General features: G+C 38.2%; 1 protein-coding gene across 1 annotated transcript in view; it reads left to right on the plus strand.

The window, feature by feature from the left end:
* TBC1D22A (TBC1 domain family member 22A) overlaps window positions 1-21802 on the plus strand; it is a 200231-nt gene that overhangs the window by 75483 nt on the left and 102946 nt on the right. The window lies entirely within an intron of this gene.

Here is a 21802-nt window from a genome sequence, read left to right on the forward strand (position 1 = left end):
TGGTACTTTTGCTACCTCACTGTGTATTTGAATTTTTTCTATGTGGAGAAGCTATAAAAGTCAGCACAATTTTCTGTTAAATGCACCAAGTTACAGTCTATGAAGGGTGGATTTGTGTGTACGTGTTTGCATTTGTTGGCATATAAGTTTGTGAAGATTAGAAGGATCTACAAGAAATAGTAAATATGTAGCTGAACATCTTGCATTTAGGTGAGGGAGGAATCCGTACAATCTACCATAGATTAAACGGGAGTCCAAGCATCTGTATTTGATATTTAGCATATTAAAACACTTTACACTGCGATGCTGATGCATCGTAAAGTAGAAACTTTGGACTTTTCAGTTTACAAGAAATCACATGAATTAAATTTTATAGGCTTTGTGTTGCAATAGACATCAAATAATATTTATCTAATATCTGTTTTTCAGATCTGTGTCATTTGAGATAAACATTTTGCTTCTTGTAGAAAGTAAAAATAATCTGATTTTGTAAACTCAGAATATATGCACTAAAATTATAGTCATTGTGAATTCCTGGGTTATGATGGGACCAAAATTGACCTTTGCTAGAAATGTGAAAGTTTCTGAAAGGTCATAGTTTCTGTTTTGCCCCAGCAACAAATAATTGTTTTTAGCGATGTTTGGTAGGCAGATGTTGGCAGTCAGGGTTCATTGGCTGCTTTCAGTAAGCTGATTAGAAAATAAATAATGGATACAAATATTTAGCAGATTGCTGCTTTTTCTTTACTTTTTTTATGTTCATACCTCCACTTTCTGATTATTTCCTGCTTTCAAATGATCTGCCTCTATGGTGTAGAGGATCTCTTCTGTGAAATTGTTTCAGTATTATTTTGGTGACAATACAAATTGTTACAGGGATAGCAAAACTTTGGTTGATTTATTCCTGACATTCTATTAAAAGATGAGATGATGAACAAGTGCTTCTACTGTACTTATTAGATTCAATCCTTTTGATAGGTTCCATGTAACTTTATTTGTTTTGAATTGCATTGGACAAATGCTTGAAAATTTGAAGTTTTGTTTCTCCAAGTGGTTTTAATGTAGCAGAGACCCTGGAGGTTGAATTTATGTGTGTGGAAAATGGCTATTGGCCAATCATCATAAAATGTGAATTACCATAAAAATTCCTATGAATTGAAGCTATACTTTTCAGTGAAGCTAAATTAATGTTTTCCAGAATCCTTATTTTGATTTCATTTTTTTTGACAGATATTTCTTTCTGTATGGTACTTAGCATTTTTAAAAGTGCTTTAACATATTCTTGCCTGTGACTTATGTTTTGAGTGTTTCATTGGCTAAGGCATGTTGGCTAAGGCATATTGTGAATTTAAACTTGTAACAGAGTTCATTTTTGAGAAAATTGTTGTAAAATTGAGTCAACAATCATGTCTTTGCCTTTGAAGGTATTTTAAGTGTATTTCTCCTAGTTAAAGGTTAAATGAGTAATAACTCAATGTATTGTGTAGTGTTGTTGAAAAGCATAGTCGTCTTTGCATGTTGATTCTTGTAAAAAATGCTGGTTTGCGTATTTCAGTCTGTTGGAACTACTACGTTTTAAAATGTTTGACCGCCTACCAAAAATATGTGAAAACTTACAAAGAAAAAAAGTGAGAACTTGAAATCTACTTGAAAGAAAGCAAGCCAGGTAAAGAAATGCAAGCCTTCCAACTGTTTTACCTGTTTCTGGAACATCTTCTGTCACAGACCTGCTGCTCTGTTTGGTTTTTTTCTGGAAAAGGAAGTTCAAAGATTATATAATTTCTTCTTAAAATTCTGTTTTCATACAAAGCCATCAAGTACTGATAAGCAAAATATTGAAACTAAAGGAATTAAACTGCATTGATGAAAATTTAAGCTCTTATATAAATGGAATGGTTATCAATTGGATGTATTCAAGGATGCACTCATCTGTCAAAAGCAGGCTTGGAAGATTATGCTAGTGGTGTGACTGATGATGTTACAGTTATTTCAGTGCAACTGCAGAGTGCTGCTGAAAAGAAAGGGTTTGCCTTTTTTTTTTTTTTTTCCTCCCATTCTTCTGTTTTTATTCCATTCTGTATTGATACCACTTTACTTGTCAGATAGAATGGTCATGTAGTTGCAGGTTGACTTGGCTGGGAGAACTGACCCAACAAGAAATTAGCTCACTGAAAGGAAGGGGATAAAAAACCCCAGAGAATAAAGATTGTTTTACTGAAGGGATGCCATCCAGAGGAACCTTGACAGGCTTGAGGAGTGGGTCCAGGCAAACCTCATGAGGTTCAACAAGGCCAAGTGCAAGGTCCTGTACCTGGGTCAGTGCAATCCACAATATCAATACAGACTGGGGGATGAAGGGACTGGGAGCAGCCTTGTGGAGAAGGACTTGGGGATTCTGGTGGATGAGAAATTGGACATGAGCAAGCAACATGTGCTTGCAGCCCAGAAAGCCAACTGTATCCTGGGCTGCATCAAAAGAAACGCGGCCAGCAGGTCGAGGGAGGTGATTCTACCCCTCTACTCTACTCTGGTGAGATCTCACCTGGAGTACTCCACCCAGTTGAGGAGTCCTCAGCACAGGAAAGACATGGACCTGTTGGAGTGGGTCCAGAGGAGAGCCATGAATATGATCAGAGTGTTCAAACACATCTCCTGTGAGGAATGGCTGAGGGAGTTGGGGTTGTTCAGCCTGGAGAAGAGAAGGCTCTGGGGAGACGTTATTGTAACCTTTCAGTACTTCAAGGGGCCTTATAAGAAAGATGGAGAGAGACTTTTTACCAGGGCCTGTAGTGACAGGACAAGGGGTAACGGTTTTAAACTGAAAGAGGATAGATTGAGATTGGACATAAGCAATACATTTTTTTATGAAGAGGGAGCCCAGAGAAGTTGTGGATGCTCCATCTCTGGAAGTGTTCAAGGTCAGGTTTGATGTGGCTTTAAGCAACCTGACCTATTGAAAGATGTGTCTGCCCATGGCAGGGTTTTGGACTAGATGAACTTTAAAGGTACCTTCCAACCCAAACCATTGTATGATTCTGTGATTCTATGATTCTAACTGACTTGCATTCTGGATGCCCGATCACCAAATCCACTGGCAGGGGGCAAGAACGAGATGGGGATGGGTGAGGTAGGACCTGGAATCATTAAATTTAAGATCAAATCATGCCCCAAATTGCATAAGCTGATTTTCATCAAATTGTAATAATCCTATGCTCCTTGCCTGCACCTGAATGCTCATTCCTGTCTATCCCTTGCTGAGTGCTACCTGTTGTGGGCTGATTCACAGAGCTGAACTCTGTCTGACAATGGAACAAAACAAAAAAGCACTGATTGGTTTAAGGGGTGAACACCTTTCATAGCAAAGAAATGAGTGGAACTACACAGTAAGGCCAAGGCAGGATCGTGACAACTGAGACACAGATTTACCTTAATGGCTGTAGATTCTGATCTTGCCAATATGCAGTAGTCTAGATGATTCACTTAAGTCTCTCTGCTTCTTGAGAAAGTTGCTGGTGATTGTTTCTTGGAAATAATAATTAAAGTAGTTCTTACTACTCCCTTAGTATTTCCCACGTGATCTACTATAGATAATGGAATGTCTTTACAGCCAGTCAGGAAAAACAACTTCTCTCTCACAAAGCCACAAAACCAGACAACATAAAAACACAAAACCAAAGGAGCATCCCAAGGAAGATTAGTGCTCTTATGTTTCCTTTTTTCTGTGATAATACGTCATAAGAGACTCCTGTATGACTAGAGATACTTTGTGTGAGATGTCTGAATAAACCAAACAAGGATTTTGGAGAAGAGGAATATGTGACATGGTGATAATTGCAATTTTAGCAATCTCTGCAGAATATTTCCATTGATTTATTCATCAATATAGGCTTCCATTTGATGACAGTCTACCAGTATTGCCTAAGTTTAAAGGGTGTATTTTGATAACAATTAGGGTCCTGTTGTGAAATTTTTGACTAATACGAGCTAGGTAGATTTTTTTTTGTGTTTGTCTTCCTAATCCATAAGTGTAATGGAAAAATGATTGAATTTATATCCCTCTCTTATTCTTAACAGAAGACTCATTTATTTTTCCAACCCATCCCAACTGTCTCATTTTCTTGATTCCAGAATTGTCAAAGGTGTTAAGAAATATGTTTTTCTTGGTTAAGTTTTGCTACACATAGTATCTATTATTTCTCCTTTCCTCACTCATCTTACACCCCTGCCTTGTTTATCTGATGTGACTCTGTGTATTTTTAATACAACAGCACATCTTTGAACCATGGGGATCTATGGAATAAAAGACAGTGTTGGCGTTGAACAGCATGACAATCACTTCCTGACATGCTTACAGTTCTTAGCCTAGAGAAGAAATAAAAATTTGGTCAAATCATCTGTTGCTTTAGCAGATTCACTCATGCTGTTTTTTTGTGATCCTGGGGGTTTCTATGCAAGTATGTTTTTAGCTCCAGTTAGAGACTTTTGCAGAACTTTTCCAGTAGTTAATGTTTGATACTGCATAGTAATATAATCTATTTTGTGTTCTCAGATTACTTTGCATCTTCTTTCTCTGTTTGTGCTCTCTAGTTATGGGCTCCTAAGTGGCTACACATCTCATCACAATTTGATTGAAATTTTAAAAAAGTTATTTAAATAGAAATTCTAGGAGATTTTTAAAATATAAATTTGTTTATCTCTACGATGACAGTTAATCTTGTAATCTGTAGCTGTGTATACTGTCTTAGCAGTCAATTTTGCATGATGATATGCTGTAATGGTTTTCCTTTTCCGTGCTTCATGACTATGTGTTGCGAATTTTTTCTTCAGCTTTTGTCCCATAACGACTATACCTCACTGCAATTTTTCTTACTTTTTTCAGGAAAACAAACGAGAACTTCTGAAATCATAGGAAAACATAGGATAATTCTGGTAGGAAGAGGCCTCTACAGGTTGTCTAGTCTAACCTCCTGCTCTAAGTAGGACCAGCTCTGAGGTCAGATCGAGTTGCTCAGGGCTTTGTCCAGTTGCATCTTAAAAAATCCAAGGATGGAGACTGCACAGTCTCTGGAGGTTAACCTCTTCCAATGCTTGATTGTCATCATGTTAAGAAAGTTTCTCCCTATAGCCAGATGGAACACTTCTTGTTTGTTTATGCTGCTTGTCTCTTATCCTCTCACTATGCATGACTATTACAAACTGAACTCTGTCTTCTTGATAACATTGGTTTTAGGAGGCTGCTGTTAGGTGCCTCTGAAGCCTTCTTTTCTTCAAGCTGAAAATCCTGAGTTCCCTCAGCCTCTCACAGAGCATGTGCTCTGTACCTCTGAGCATCTTAGTGACCTTTTGCCCTTGCTCCAGTTTATTAATGTTTTTCTTGTATTTGGGTCCCTAAAACTGGATGTGGTATTCTATAAATTATTTTCAAACATTAGGAAAAATAATTTTTACAGTAAAGGTGATTGAACTCTGGAACTGTTTGGTCAGAGAGGTTGTAGAGTCTTCATCCTTGGAGTTCAAAACCTGGCTGCACATGGCCTTGAGCAGCTTGCTCCAGGTGACCCTGCTTTGGGCAGGGGTTGGACTTAGATGGTCTCCAGAGGTATCTGCCAAATTCAGAGATTCAACAATGAGTGCTGAGTGGGGATAATCATTTTCCTTCATCTACTGGCCCGGGAGGCTGCTGGCTGCCTTTGCTGCCAGGGCATAACACTGGCTCAGTTTGAGCTTGTGGCCTGTTGAGACTTCCAGGTCCTTTTCCATAGAACTTCTCCCCAGCCAGTTTGTCTCCAGCCTGTATTCTTGCAAGATGCTCTAATGCTGATTTATAAAAACCTGTTTGTGAGGGTTTATGTGGCCATGTGCAAAATGTCCAAGTAAGACCCCTATTCTTGATTATTTTCAACGCATTAGTTGAAAATTTCACATTTTTAATCTATAGAACAGTATTTTGGTGCTTTCCTATTGTGAATAAGAATCATGTATTCCTAGATTTTTATAGCTAGTTAATTTCCAAAACTGTTTTGTCTTGCATTTCAAGTTGAACAGTCAAAAGCTAAAGCGTTTCAGATGTCCATCTACCATGCTTATGATAAAGCTAGTTATCTTTAGAACATTTATAAATTGTAGATAATGCATGTTTGTGTTTTCACCTGTAGGAATAATGGCTGTGCATATGGGAGAACTAGAACTTATCCCACAAGTATTTTTTCCACTTAATTAAGTAGACATTCCCATATATCCATCGTAGTGAGCTTCTTTTATTACTGAATCATCCTTTATAACACTTTCCTCGACGGAGTCCGGTTAACATTCAAGTAAAAAGTTCACACGGATCTGTGCCACTTGAAAATATAATGTTCATGTATAAAATAGAGTATAACTCTTCATTTTAAGTTCAAGTATAATGGTAATAAAATAACCGAAGGGGAAATATATATGTTGCATAATGATCTCACCAGATGTATTAAAAATAGCAGTAAAATATTAATATCACTATTTATCAGGGCCTGGGAATTTTTAGAATAAAAGGGAGATAATTCATTTCCAAGGACTGGAGTATACTGAGGTGTATATTAGCTGTGTCTATGGCTGATTAAATAGCAAGATTTATGATCTGCAAAGGGAATCCTGCAAAGTTCTTTCTTGCTCCTGAGTTATGGAAAGCTGATGCTAATGTGCGCCTCAAGTCTGAATTATGGATGGTTGGATGGATGGAATGCCGCTTGGAAAGCCTTTCAGAGGTCTGTGGGAACAGATAAATAGCATGAATATGCAACTCAAATGTTGAGACGTGTACAGAAATAACTGATGCTAGCTCTTCTGAAAATTCATCACAGGACCTTCTAAAGGTTTATTTTTAAGGAAAAAATAGGTTGAAGATAGCTTTCTTTGTACCTTTTCATTAAACTCTTGCAAGACAAGTTTCTTGATTATGTCTGCAATTCATTTGGGTAGCTAGTTTATGGTTATGATAAATTGCAGATCTGTTGTGTGTGAATATGGGTTCATTAGCCAAGACAGACATATATAAGGAATATGTATTGTAAGTGTCTGCATTTGTTTCTTATCTGTCTCTTGTCATGTGAACTGCACTATTGCATCTGTGCTTTCATGTGCAGGTCAAGTTTCTGTATCGCAGGTACTGCGGGGTGTACCTATGCAAATGCAGTGATCCGCTCGTCTGGGATTTCTGGGTATGCATCAGCCCAGCGCTTCTGGTATGCTTAGCTAAATGGAGAAAGTAGTCTTTCCTCCCCCCTTCCTCAGCTGAGCATAGACTGCAAATGTGGTGCCCTCACAGAAAATGGGATATATGATATAACTGTCTCCCAGGCAGTCTTCAGAGTCTCCACTAACATCATATAGCTGCTACTGAAAGACAGTGCTGCAGTCATGCTCCAATTTCTGTACAAACAGATCCTAATGCCAGTCAGAAATGTATGTTTTAGAAATGTGGAAGTCCTGTCAGGAACTGTCAGAAAAGCTAGCAGTAGTTATTTCTGTACGTAGTTCTCTCAACGTTTGAGCTGCATATTTATGCTCTGTGTCTGTTCCTGCAGCTACTACTGCTGTAACTCCATCTGTGAGATAGAATTTCTCTGTGGTGATAAGGTTCAGTAATTTCCAGAAATACAGATTGTTCATTTTATGCTAGTGTCTTGTCCAAGTTGGATCCTGAGAATGACAAAATGTGTTTTTTTTTTTTTTCTTGAAGCTACAACTATTCTAAGGAAAAACAATGGATTGCTTGATCAGAATTGTTTTAAACCACTTCTAAAATAAAAAGCTGTTACTTTTAGAATTAAAGTGCAAGTTGTGCTGTAAAACTTTACAAATAGGCATGACTGCTGATGATTGCAAACAGATTGCTCTGTCTTGCTGAAAGTGAGGTTTATTGTTGAATGGAGACTTCTGATGAATAAACAATAACTTGGGATTACTCTTATTCTTTTCATTGTCAGTGGCTTCCATAAAGCTATTTCTAAATTATGAACAATTTTAAATTAAAATATCCAATTTTTCAAATTTAGATATTAATTGGAAAGTCATAAACATGAGAAATGTCATGAGAAATAGGTTCTGCAATTAGGGCAGGCATTTGTGCCTGTTCAGGATTCTAGAATAGCATTTCTTCTAATGAGAAATGGACAGCTTCAACATTTTTGGTAATCACTATTAAAGGATACCCCTAAATGGTGTTTCTCTATATGACACATGTGTGTATATATATGTGAGACTCAAATCTTCTGAAACATAAGCATGGCCACAGTAGGTGCTTCCATCCAGAATCCTTTCTGTATTCATGCTCAGATGTCTGCTTCTGTTTTTCTTACATAATCTATTGGAACAAATACTGTTTTATGGTGTTTGAAACTTAGAGTGAAGGAAAAGAAGATTCAAAGTAGAACAAGAGTCTAGAAATTTTCCTGTAAGCAGGTTTTACCTTTCTCAATTCAAGAGAATGTTCTTGCACAGAATACACATAAATTGATTGTAAGAATGAATACTGTTAAGGGCAGACTTTTTTGAGGGCAAAACACATGCAGTATTGTGTCATTCTGTGTGACTTTTCCTTTTCCAAAGGACCTTCAGATCTTCAAAGTCTTGTTTGAAGCTTCTCTTCATAGAGTCCTTTGAAAACTTTATTAGTACCTGAAGAAAAAAAAATACATTTTATTGAACAACACTAGGAAGTTAATAAACTCAGGCAGTAGAGTTGTTGTAACTATGAGCTGTTGAAACATAGTTAACACAATTGTTACGTTGGTCCTGTTCTTTTGATGTGACAGTAATTAAAGCATGTCTTCTGTTGTCTGTTCAAAACTTGAAGTAGTTATAATGTGAAAAAAAAAGTGTATCTGCTATGGTCATCTTGTATGGCTCTCAGTAGATTTAGTGTGAGCAGCTGAGGACTGTCATAGTTGTTGATGATCTGGCCTCAGATTGTTTCAAAGTAGATCTTGAAACAGTCGATGTACCAAAACCTGAGATTAAAAATGTCAACATTTTAGATTTTTCGAATAATTGATCTTTCAAACTCTTCTACACTGATCCTCATTAACAATGAGCCTGTGTCATGTAGCATCAGTGTCTACGTTGCAAAGTATAAATCAAGGATTGATTTAGAAGAATTGCTATTAAATCTATTGTTTGTGATGTCACTGAACTGTATAGTAGGAGTATGCCACAATAAGCTTTACACGAAAATTGCTGAGTTTGGACTACCGCCTGTCCATGAGAGATCTTTCGGGACTCTCTTGGAATTTCTAGTGGCTTGTGTGGTCACTGGAGGACTTAAATTCCTCCCCATCAGTTTGAGAAGATTGAATGCATCACTAGGATACTGTGTGCATCAGGATGCCTGGTAAGAATTTCAGAGGCAGTTGCTGGCTCTGATCAGTTTGAAATATATCTGTGATTACCTCCTCTGATGGTCTCTGGTAATGGGTAAACAAGAAGATCAATGCTTAAAACTGCTTTGGTGTGAAAGGAATGGAATGGGGTGGATATGACATCAGATTTTGAGAATGGTTTCAAGGGGATTCAGGAGAGCACAGACAATTAGACATGCACATCAGGGAAGCTTGTAGAAAGTGTAAAAATAAACAATCAATAGTTAAAAGCTAAAAAACGTATTTAATATTTTTTATAACTCCTGCAAAGCAGCACAAATTGGCAGCTTTTGGAAGGAATCAGTGAGCCTGTGAACAACTGTATGGTTTAATTGCATTTCCAAAATGCATTTTGATAAAGCCCGTTACCAGTTCATAAAGAAGCTAAGCATCTGTGGTAGAAGCATTGCCTGTTAACACACAGGGAGGAGAAGAGTTTATATAAGTAGTTCTTGAAAGAGAAAACATCACTTTGCTACATTTAAAACCTAAAATGAGCTTGTGCTTGGTATGCCGTTCTACTGTGTATGGTCATATAGACCCCAAATCAAAGGAAAACCATTATTTTCTTCACCAATTAAATCCAGCATGCTGACACCTTCTCAACAGAGTACATTTCCGATTGTAAATTCATGAGTGCCATTGAAAGTGATAGAAATAGTATTTTATTAATCTTAAATATTTAGATAGCTTATCTGTTCCATTTAATAAGGTGCATAAGGGTTGTACTGCAAAAGATCCTGCTGAATTCATTGTGGAGATTCAAGTGCATTTGCTCCGGAGAACATGCTGCTAATGCCAAAGCACGGACTGGATTCATTTTACCCCTGCACAATTTCTGTCCACAGGAGAGCTGGCTGTCAGTAACTGTAGCCACTGGGTTTGGCTCTTACCAAGATCCAAACACAAGCTACTTAATTTTAAAAAATCTGACTGAAATCTTTCAAGCTCATTTTCAAGCAGCGCAGGGCACAGGAGTCAGTCTGTTACGTGCTCATTGTGTCGTGTTGTGCAACACTTCTGCAATGATTTGGCCACTCTTTGGATTTGCTGCTGTCTGTAGATCATGGCTCATGTTCTACTGTACCTGTGTGGTTGAAGTATTTAAGAGTTAAGCTAGTTACAGTGACAGGAATGTGTCAGAAAGGTCAAAGAAAGTTCTAAAACCCAAAGCTCCATGCCACCAGACTGAGTATGCTATATATTTTCAAGAATGTACTACTAAAGTAATAACCCTTTCAGTGGACTCTTGACAGTTTAGTAACAGCAATGATAGAGCTATAATATGCTGACCACTGCCAAAAATAATCCAACTTTTCCGACTGTTCTGCCACCCTAAGAAAACACTGCTTTGGTTCCAACTGGCTGGTTTTTAACCACAAAAGAGTTTATTTTCAGCAGGGCTCTGTTTTAAAGTTCTCTTACTGTCTTCTTCCCGGATTCCCAGTTGTGGCACAATCCAGTAAATGATGCGGTGTTATTCAAATGATGCTGAAGACAGCATCTATATACTACTCCACTCTACCTACCATTCCCAGAGATTAATAAAATATCCTACTGAAGTAAGTATTTCTTCAGAATTTACATGCGCTCAGAATCACAGACCCAGGGGGTAAAAAACTCCACTTCATTCTTATTTCTTAGTCTGAGCGCATATAGTAGTAGTGCCACATTATTAACATATAAAAGCTATGTGCACATTAACGCTTCATAGGGGTTTACAAACAATAAACCAAATAGAAACAGTAAAACAAATACAATATTTACCAACTGATCTAAGGGCTGTTTGAAGAAGTTAATAATTGAAATACAGATGATCAGTCTCCCAATTTCTTTGCTTATTTGGCTATCACGCAATAAGGATGCCACTAGTAAAAGCTGAACAGTCTAAAAGCAGTGTTACAAGAGGATCCATTTCTCCACTCTTAAATTAAGCCCACCAAAAAGCAAGTAGTTGTGTGTCTTGAAAAACTCTTTGCTTGCAGGCACCTGTAAGTGAAACAAGTGCCAAACAAAACAAGAATATATAGGTAATTCCCATTTTTTCAAACAGTTATCCCACACAGCATCTGAGGAATAAAAGATGAAAAGGGTATGTTGCCTGGAAACTTATTTAGAACTGAAAGTTTAGCAAATTTACTAAATTAATTGCTTCCAATAAGAATATCAGTGCTTAAAATTGTTGCCAAATCTCTGTATTGATCTCTGTTCCATGTAAAACCCCCAAACTTGTAACTCTTGATTCCAGTGCAGATCAATTTCAATTCAGACTGCAGTACTTGGACAGTTAGCAACTGGGTTATAAAGCATGTAAAGATATATGTGAGAGTTTTGGAATTCCAAGAGCAATTTATAGATTTGGTGCTTCTATGTGAAAACTGCCGTTGAATTTTGGCATCTCTATTTTTGCTAAAATACAGAAATATAGCTCTTTTAAATATGGAAGCATTGATAAAGTATCATTACAGTGGGGAGAAAAAATGGTGTACTATGTTGAAGTAGTTCCATTTCATGACTACCACTTATATAACTGGACATACAGCAAGGAAGATTTGACTTCAGGACATTACCCACTCTGTCTCCCCAGGACACTGAACAGTGCAGCTTCTCACTTCAAGAATGTTAATGTTTTATTTTAAACTTTCTGAAGGAGAGAAAATGGAAACTTGGTTTAGCACAACTTCAGCAGACCAGTAGTGATGTTTAGCCAACATAAACTCCTCCCTCAAGTATTCAGCTCTATCAGAACAAATCAGAAATAATTATTTTGCACATCTGTCACAATCCTAATGTTTTCAATAGCTTTTCTGGGGGGGTATATTTTAAAAAGAAGTGACTGGACTTAACCAACACGAGAGGGTCCCTTACAGTTATCTGTTCTTCTAAAATCAGCTGTTTTCACAGAACAATATTATATATACTTGATGGTAACTGGCAAAACATCGATGCCATGTTTTGCTACGTTTCAGGGGTATTTTTACATTTCTGTTTGAAGTGGATTGATTGTGCTCTTTCATTGACTCAGTAGGAAAGGCTGGGGGAAATGGATGAAAACCTGCTACTTGAAATTTACTTGAAAAACATATAATTACATTTCAGAATGTTCGTGGTCTTGTAATGTTTCTTATTTCTGGTTACATTTGGCCATGATATCATGAACAACAGACAGCTTTCCAGTAGGGAAATTTGCTCAGGGGCTTATAAGAACTCCAGTCTACAACTACCTGAAGGGAGGTTGTAGTGAAGTGGGAGTCGGCCTCCTCTCCCAGGCAGCTCGTGATAGGACAAGAGGACATAGCCTCAAGCTTCACCAGGGGAGATTCAGGTTGGACATTAGGAAGAATTTCTTTTCAGAAAGGGTTATTAGACATTGGAACGGGCTGCCCAGGGAGATGGTGGAGTCACCATCTCTGGGTATGTTTAAAAAAAGCCTGGACATGGTGGTGTCAGGGCAACGGTTGGGTTCGATGATCCCAGAGGTCTCTTCCAACCTGGTTGATTCTGTGATTCACACAGAATCACAGAATCACAGAATGTTAGGGATTGGAAGGGACCTTGAAAGATCATCTAGTCCAATCCCCCTGCCGGGGCAGGATTGCCTAGACCATATCACACAGGAATGCGTCCAGGCGGGTTTTGAATGTCTCCAGAGAAGGAGACTCCACAACCTCTCTGGGCAGCCTGTTCCAGTGTTCAGTCACCCTTACAGTAAAGAAGTTTTTCCTCAAATTTAAGTGGAACCTCCTGTGCTCCAGCTTGCACCCATTGCCCCTTGTCCTGTCAAGGGATGTCACTGAGAAGAGCCTGGCTCCATCCTCTTGACACTTGCCCTTTACATATTTATAAACATTAATGAGGTCACCCCTCAGTCTCCTCTTCTCTAAGCTAAAGAGACCCAGCTCCCTCAGCCTCTCCTCATAAGGGAGATGTTCCACCCCCTTAATCATCTTTGTGGCTCTGCGCTGGACTCTCTCTAGCAGTTCCCTGTCCTTCTTGAACTGAGGGGCCCAGAACTGGACACAATACTCCAGATGCGGCCTCACCAGGGCAGAGTAGAGGGGGAGGAGAACCTCTCTCGACCTGCTAACCACACCCCTTCTACTACACCCCAGGATGCCATTGGCCTTCTTGGCCACAAGGGCACACTGCTGGCTCATGGTCATCCTGTTGTCCACTAGGACCCCCAGGTCCCTTTCCCCTACACTGCTCTCCAACAGCTCTGTCCCCAACTTGTACTGGTCCATGGGGTTGTTCTTGCCCAGATGCAGGACTCTACACTTGCCCTTGTTATATTTCATTAAATTTCTCCCCGCCCAACTCTCCAGCCTGTCCAGGTCTCTCTGAATGGCTGCGCAGCCTTCCGGCATCTCAGCCACTCCTCCCAGTTTTGTGTCATCAGCAAACTTGCTGACAGCGCACTCTAATCCCTCATCCAAGTCATTAATGAATATATTGAATAGAACTGGTCCCAGAACCGACCCTTGCGGAACTCCGCTAGACACAGACCTCCAACTGGACTCTGTCCCGCTGACCACTACTCTCTGGCTTCTTTCCTTCAGCCAGTTCACAATCCACCTCACTACCCGATCATCCAGACCACACTTCCTCAGTTTAGCTGCGAGGATGCTGTGGGAGACCGTGTCAAACGCTTTACTGAAATCGAGATAGACCACATCCACAGCTTTACCATCATCTATCCACCGGGTAACATCCTCATAAAAGGCTATCAAGTTGGTTGAGCAAGACTTCCCCTTGGTGAAGCCATGTTGACTGCCCCTAATGATCCCCCTATCCTTGATGTGCCTAGAGACAGCACCAAGAACAAGTTGCTCCATCACCTTTCCAGGGATGGAGGTGAGGCTGACCGGTCTATAGTTACCCGGGTCCTCCTTCCTGCCCTTTTTGAAGACTGGAGTGACATTCGCTTTCCTCCAGTCCTCAGGCACCTCTCCTGTTGCCCATGACTTAGCAAAGATGATGGAGAGTGGCCTAGCAATGACTTCCGCCAGCTCCCTCAGCACCCGCGGGTGCATCCCATCAGGGCCCATGGATTTATGGACATCCAGGTTGCTTAATTGGTCCCTGACCCAGCCCTCATCAACCAAGACAGATTCCTCCTCTATCCTGACTTCTTCTGAGGCCGCAGGGGTCCAGGGATCCTCAGGACAGCCTCCAACAGTATAGACACAGGCAAAGAAGGCATTCAGTAACTCCGCCTTCTTTTTATCCTCTGTCTCCAGGACCCCCACCTCATTCATCAGTGGGCCTACATTGCCTCTAGTGTTGGCTTTACCTGCAATTCTGTGATTTTGAAATGATGGATTGAAAGTTAAAAAAAAATAATACTGGAGGGAAGTGTGATCGAATGTATGGAACAGTTTTTGGGTGATGCGTGAAGTTTTTCAGCTTGGATGAGTTAGCTAAGTGGGGGAATGTAATAGAAGTCTTTAAAATGATGAGCTGCATGAAGAAGGTGAACAGGGACTAGTTACTTGCCATCTTGTCTGATGCAAGACCTAGATAGTATCTCGTAATACTGCTGAGTGATAGGCTTAAAAAAAAAAAGTGGTTGAGTAAGCTGCGGGGCTGTTTGTCAAAGGATGAAAACCATTTTACATGGTTTTAGAACCTGAACAGTTTGAAGTTTGGTTGAAGAAAAATCTTTAAACAACTTTAATTACCAAGGTACCACCTTGAGTTAGGGCAATCTCAGTGCTGTGAACTGGAGACTGAAAGAATGCCGCAAGCCTTTCGCTGCGGGCTTATTTTGCTCTTACCATCCCCTGTAGTAATTTACTTCTGAGTGCTCTTAAAAGGGAAAAACCCCAAGTTGGTTCTTTGTTTGGCCCAGTAGCCAATTTTAAGTTTGTAACAATAAGACTTTCTTGAGACTTCAGGTAATAGAAAGTTGAGGGCATCGGTAGGATTTATCCTAAGAGCTGTAGTTTTTCGTCAGGACAGGTATCTTCAGAAGCTCTTAAGGAGCCTATGCCTCTTTGGAAGCCAATAATGCAGTTTTCTGTCATTGAGAAACTGTCAACCCTGTCACTGAGAGTAAAATTTTCAGGAAGAGAACAAATCTATTAGTAATTGGTTCTGAATGCTTATATAAATGGCAGTTTTCTGTGTTTTAGATTCAATATACTGTGCTATCAGTATGCTTCAGAATAAAAATATTTTATCATCTACCTAAAATTTACAGCATCAGCTTTTGGTATTTTAAGTGTCCATATTTATGATTTCTGGCTCTTACCCAGATTTGAATTGTTGTCTGGCCTATGCCATAGTCCAGAAATATACCCTGAGCACTTCTTTTATTGCTACTTTAACAGTTTCTGTAATTTATAATACATACAGTTGTGTAAAACTGAGGTTTGATTCCACAGCCCAGTAGAAGATTGGGTCTTTGATTCTGAGACTATAGATACTATTATAACATGAGAATCAGCACCTACTTTTTAATAAGATGTTGCTTTTCCATACTATTATGTAGGAAAAAATAAGATACTGTTTTCAGTGTAGAAAATTTTGGGCTGCAGTGCTTTGTAAATCTCTTTCTTACTGCTTAGGCAAAAGTAGGACTTAATAATTACAAAGGTTGAAAGATCTTATCTTTTAAAGGAAGTATCTTGGAGTAATCTGGAACATGCTATGGAATATGTGCAAACAGCATGCTCCAGCACACTTGTATGTTCTTGTGTATGTACACTCTCTCTCTCCTGAATGCTATTTCAGATTAAATTTACATTGTCATTTCGAGCTTCAAGAAACATTCGGGGTAAACTGTGCCTACCATTGATAGTGTTAATACACATGTTGGCTATCATCATCTAAGTGTCATGCTTCCCCCCCACCTGCCCCCACCTTTTCGCATAACTTTGAGAACAAGGTGAATCAAGATTTTTAATAGGAGTTTGCTTAGTGGATTCACAAATATGTGAATGAAGTACTTAAATGAATTTAAAAAATAAAATTGAGACAATCCCTTTCTGACATAATGAGAAAAATATACAGTGTCAGAAAGCTTTTTTTTTTTTATCTTTAGTCGTCTTTTGTTTATGTGATAATGTACTTGAACATACCTAAATTGATGTATAGGGATTATTAAATATACATCAGCAGAGAAGATAGACCTCCATGTATACCGTATACAGATTGATTAATGTATCCTTTATATTTAAAAGCTCTGACCTGATTGATAAAACCTTATTAAAAACAAACAACACATGAAGGCTTTGGGTCAAAACTTTTAACTTGCGTCTGTAAATGGTTCTGATACTTACATCAGTACATTGTTGGTGAACAGCTTGTGTGACCTGAAAAGATGAGAAGCACTGTGCCTATACTTGTGCTTGGCTGCAGTCAGTATTGTCAAATTATTGACAGTGGTTTTTCTTTTCAATTTGTCTGGCTCTTTCTCCTTCCGTGATGACATAAAAGGTTGTTTTCCTTTCCTCTTCAGCTTTCTTCCTCTCCTAAAATTATCCTGTTGTCACCTATTCAAAGAAAAAATGGGGGACTTTGTTTAGCTAAAGCCTGCAAAGTCTGAATTTTCCAAATAGGAAGTATTCCTGGTAATGATAACTGTAGTAAAGGTCATATGTGCAATATATTAAGTAGTGCAGTAAGGTTCTGTATCACTTAGAGGGCCTTGTTTCTGCAAGGTTCTTAGCTTAGAGAGTTGCAAATTTGTTTCATTTTCTGACCCTAGGAAACAATTTTTAATACTCTGAAATGCCTTCTATATATTTTTAAATAATATAAATTAGTACAGAAGGGCAAAGGATCTAAAATGTTAAAATTTCTGATGTGTAGATAAGAAAAGTTGTGTTTTGAAACTTGAAAATAATTCCTAAGGAGCGAGCAGACAAAGCAGTATAGTGTGTTTTTGTTTGTGTAAATATATAAAGTGTGTGTGTTTATATATATATGTTTATATATACACACAGAATAATATATGTATAAATTTTACATATACTTACAAATTCATTACGTATAATTAATAATATACATATGTTGTTATTTTTATATATAATACTCAATATGCATTTGATTCCTTCTGTGTATGCTTACAGCTACTTTTGTACTTATACACCAGATGGCATTCACAAATGCTATTTACATTCCTTTTTCCACGTGTAATTGAAATAATTGAAGAAGTCACAAAGAAAGACTTTCAGATTTATTGTGGACGTATTGTTACGAAGTACACGTAGTATTTTGGAAGAGATTTAAAATTAAAATAACGTGGATATACATTGAACTTACTGAGCAGTTACTTTGGAAATACATTTAACATGCACTTAAAAAGCATCTGTGTTCTTTTTATCACTCCATCATGTTAGTAATATTTTGAACAGATAGCTGTCAGTACTGTGGCTGCATGTGGTGATTAGCAATGGAGTATGTTTGTTACAATATGCATGACTAATAAGAATTGCATTGATATATGTGGTTGAAAATATTAGAATCTTTGGTATTTTGTTCCTGATAGACAAATAAAAAATGCTAGCAGTGTATGGTGTAGATACTGCAACGTTTGGAGGATATTAAGATTGCAAGTAGGACCATCCTTAGTTCACTCAATATCACTTTCTCAGTGTACCCACAGGAAATGTTACTTTAGGAAGTAAAGACAAGTTACAAGGTAAAGACCTTTCCAAGTTATATCTTATGGTCAGCATTCAGGATAGAGCTAGCAAAATAGATAGGACTTGATACCCAGTGATTAATCATGCTTTTAGGAACTGTGATCTCTCTCTCCTCCCGCTGCCCTGCTCCTTCTTTTTGTGAGTATGGGAGCATAGTCCCAGTTAAATTTTTCAGTGCATTTTTTCTTTATTTTCACTTTCTAATCAAGTTTCTTCCGTTTAGAAGTTCTCTAACCTTAAAACAAAGTAAGGAATTACCTAATACATATTTTCATGTTTAGTGAAGGCAATAATTGAAATATTTTATTTTAAATTAAAATGATTATTTTTTGGGGAGAAGTCCTGCCAGACCTAGTTGTAGTTGCAGGGCAGTGAGGTGATTATACTAGCCTCTACAGAGTAATTACAGACTACTAACACAAAGATTTAAGACTGAAGCAAGTTTTGAGCCCTTGTGACATTATAAAGTCTTAACCTTCTGTATTGTAAGGTGAAACTAATTATGTGTTGGAGTCTGAACTAGATATTGTAACTTTTCAGCTATGAAGTAGGTTACCATAGTTCACTGAAGGTATGTTGGAAGCTATCTGAGCAGAACATCAAGGAATTTAAATATTGCACACCAATGCATGAATTTTTCTATGTTTATCATAGATTCCATTGTATTCATGCATACTTTGTCATATGTGAATATTTATGTGTCAAGAACTGTGGTTAGAAATATAAGGTGTTTTATGTTAACTATTTGCTGAAGATCTGTTGAGGCAAGACAATCCTGTTCTCAGTTACTTATGACCTTTTCAGAGTTTGTCTTTTACTTAATATCAGTGGTCAAAGTTACACAAGAAATAAATGAGGAAATATAACAAAAATTTGCGGGATGAGTAATGAAACATTCCTGTGAGGACCCACAACTGTGAGGGGGAGTAGGCAGGAGAGTTGAATACTAGAACCTTTTTTTCTGCAAAAGTGAGCAGAGAACTGTTGTTGGGGTTACATGGCCAGGTTTTGGTAGCACAGGAGCTGCAGGGATGTCTTCTCCGAGAACAGGCTCCGTGTTGGACAGAGCCAATTCCGGCCAGCTCCAAGATGGACCTGTCGCTAGACAAAGCTGAGCCCATCGGTGATGCTGGTGGTGCCTCTGTGATAACATATTTGAAACAGGGTAAAAAACACTGCGCAGTGGCTGTGAGAGGAGAGTGAGAAAAAGTGAGAGAAACAACTCTGCAGACACCAAGGTCAGTGAAGAAGGAGGGGGAGGAGGTGCTCCAGGTCCTGGAGCAGAGATTCCCCTGCAGCCTGTGGTGAAGACTGTGGTGAGGCAGGTTGTGCCCCTGCACCCATGGAGGTTAATGGTGGAGCAGATATCCACCTGCAGATCGTGGCCGGACCCCGTGCCAGAGCAGGTGGAGATGCCTTGATGGAAGCTTCAGCCTGTGGAGAGCCCATGCTGGAGCAGGCTTCTGGCAAGAGCTGTGGCCCATGGAGAGGAGCCCACACAGGAGCAGGCTTTCTGAAAGGACTTATGGCCCATGGGGAGCAGCAGAGATGAAGTGTTATGAACTGACCGCAATCCCCATTCCCGATCCTCCTGTGCCACTTGGTGGGGAGGAGGTGGAAGAGTTGGGAGTAAAGATGAGTCAAATTTCGAAGGTGGTATCACCAATTAAATTGTATGATAGAGGAATTAAAATCTTAACCACTGTACTTCTATATTGCCCTGAGAAATAATTCATTAGTTTCATGAGTTTGACATGTTTTTTTCTTTAACTGTGTTACTAGCTTTTTCCTTCACCTATAAGCAAAAAAGGAGCAAGAATAATAGATAACAGAATACTTTTTATATTTACAAAGTCCTTCTCGCAGTTTCACAAACTCCAGAAAGTCAATTACAAGTGTCATAGGAGGGAAAATGTATAGCATAGTTTAATTAGAAGAGTGGACTGGGGGAACCAGCAAAGATCTTTCCAGTTAGATGAGTCAGCACAAGTAGAAGAGTGACTCCCACCTGTGTTCATTTGCAGCTGAAATAATGAACAGAAAAATAAATGAAGAGACAAGAGATCAAATACAGTGAAGAGAAAACTTACCTGTTTTCAAATCCAAGATGGCAGTTTTGGGTTGCATTTCCAGGTGTGTGTGGGGTAAATGATGCTTTGAGAAAGAAAACAGTTTTGGATTCATAGATCACAGTTGGGAGTTGCGCTACCTGGGGAGAGACTAATGATTGAAGTAGTAGTGTTTTAGCTCTGTGTTGGCTTTCAGTGTTAAATATGTGAAGATAGTTTCACAGAGGATCTCTTATAGATTAAATAATTGAGTACCATATTGCTGTACTTTGAGTACAGTACTACTTCTAGAAATACCAGTTAACTTTCTTTAAATAAAAAAATAGAACAGTATATAAACATTTGAAAAAAAAATTTGAATGCAGTTTTCATTGGTGGAGTAAGTTCCGTAAAGAAAAAGAATACGCTATTTCCTGAAGATGCTGTATCCTGGATGTGATACATAACTCATGTAGGAGTGTGTCAGACTTGTATAGAAGATATTGTCCCAGTGCATGGGATAGTTTCTCTGTCCCTGAAATAAGACGATAGTAGATTTGAATTCTGTGTGAGACTTTCCATTCTTTCAATTTTGATGCTTTGTTGCACTACTGAGGATGCTCGTGTTCTGTTTGAGAGACAATGCCAACAAGATGAAATGGTTACCTATTTTGGTTGGTGATTCTGGTAGAAAATTCCAAAATTCAGAGAATTATCCGTGCTCCCTCATCAACACTGTTTTTGGTTTATACAATGATTTCTAATATCAAATACTATGAAAGTACTACTACTAGGCCAGTAGAGAACTTGGCTATAATTTTTTAAATAGCTACTACTGTGGTCAGTTACAAGTGATCAGAGCACATAATAGACTCTTTGATACTGTAAATCACTGTTGCTAGCTGATGTGCTATAACCAACAGAATTATGAGTGTATAATTTTCCCTTGTGGAGTTGTATGTTTCATACTTTATGACAGTTTTATAGAATTTGAAGATTAAATTGCAATTCAATTTCTTAAAACAAATTAAAAAAAACCCCCATGTAAATATAGTTAAGAAAGTCAATATGGCCTTTTTAATAAAAAGAAAAATGTCTCAAGATACATAAAAATGAACTTTACTCGAAGGCCAAGTTAAAATTTGAAATTAAGTCAAGAAAAATTAATATTGCAACATCAGTAGAAATGTTTCTTAGGATGATTTTTGAGACGGTTGCTCAGCTTTCCAATTGGTTTCATAAAGGAATTATTCAAACAGTAGCGGTTGAGATGAAAAATCCTTTACCCTGGATTTCTGTGCATGTAGTGGTCACATGAAAACAATTTTACATAGCAACTTTCTTTTAAAATATATATCAGTAATTTTCTTGAATCTCACTATATAGAAAACCATAACAAAATTATTTGAGTGGAGGGATTGTCAACCAAATATTCAGAAACATTGCTGTGTATTTAAATAATGTTTCTATTTAAAAAGGTTGATCACTTTGGGGTTAAAGTGGAGATATCTTTCTCTTTCTCATTATTTCAAACTATAGTCTATATTATAGAGCTGCAATTCAAAAATAAAAAATCCAGTTAGAGTTAAGACATTCAAATATATGCAAATACCCTGCCATTTTAGCTATATAGCTTGTGTGTTAGATTTTGATTTATGATATTAACTGTAACCTTGGGTTCAGAACAGTCATGACTCCATTGAAAAATAGG

Source organism: Nyctibius grandis, chromosome 5, assembly GCF_013368605.1.
Source record: "Nyctibius grandis isolate bNycGra1 chromosome 5, bNycGra1.pri, whole genome shotgun sequence".
Classification (NCBI taxonomy): Eukaryota; Metazoa; Chordata; class Aves; order Nyctibiiformes; family Nyctibiidae; genus Nyctibius; species Nyctibius grandis.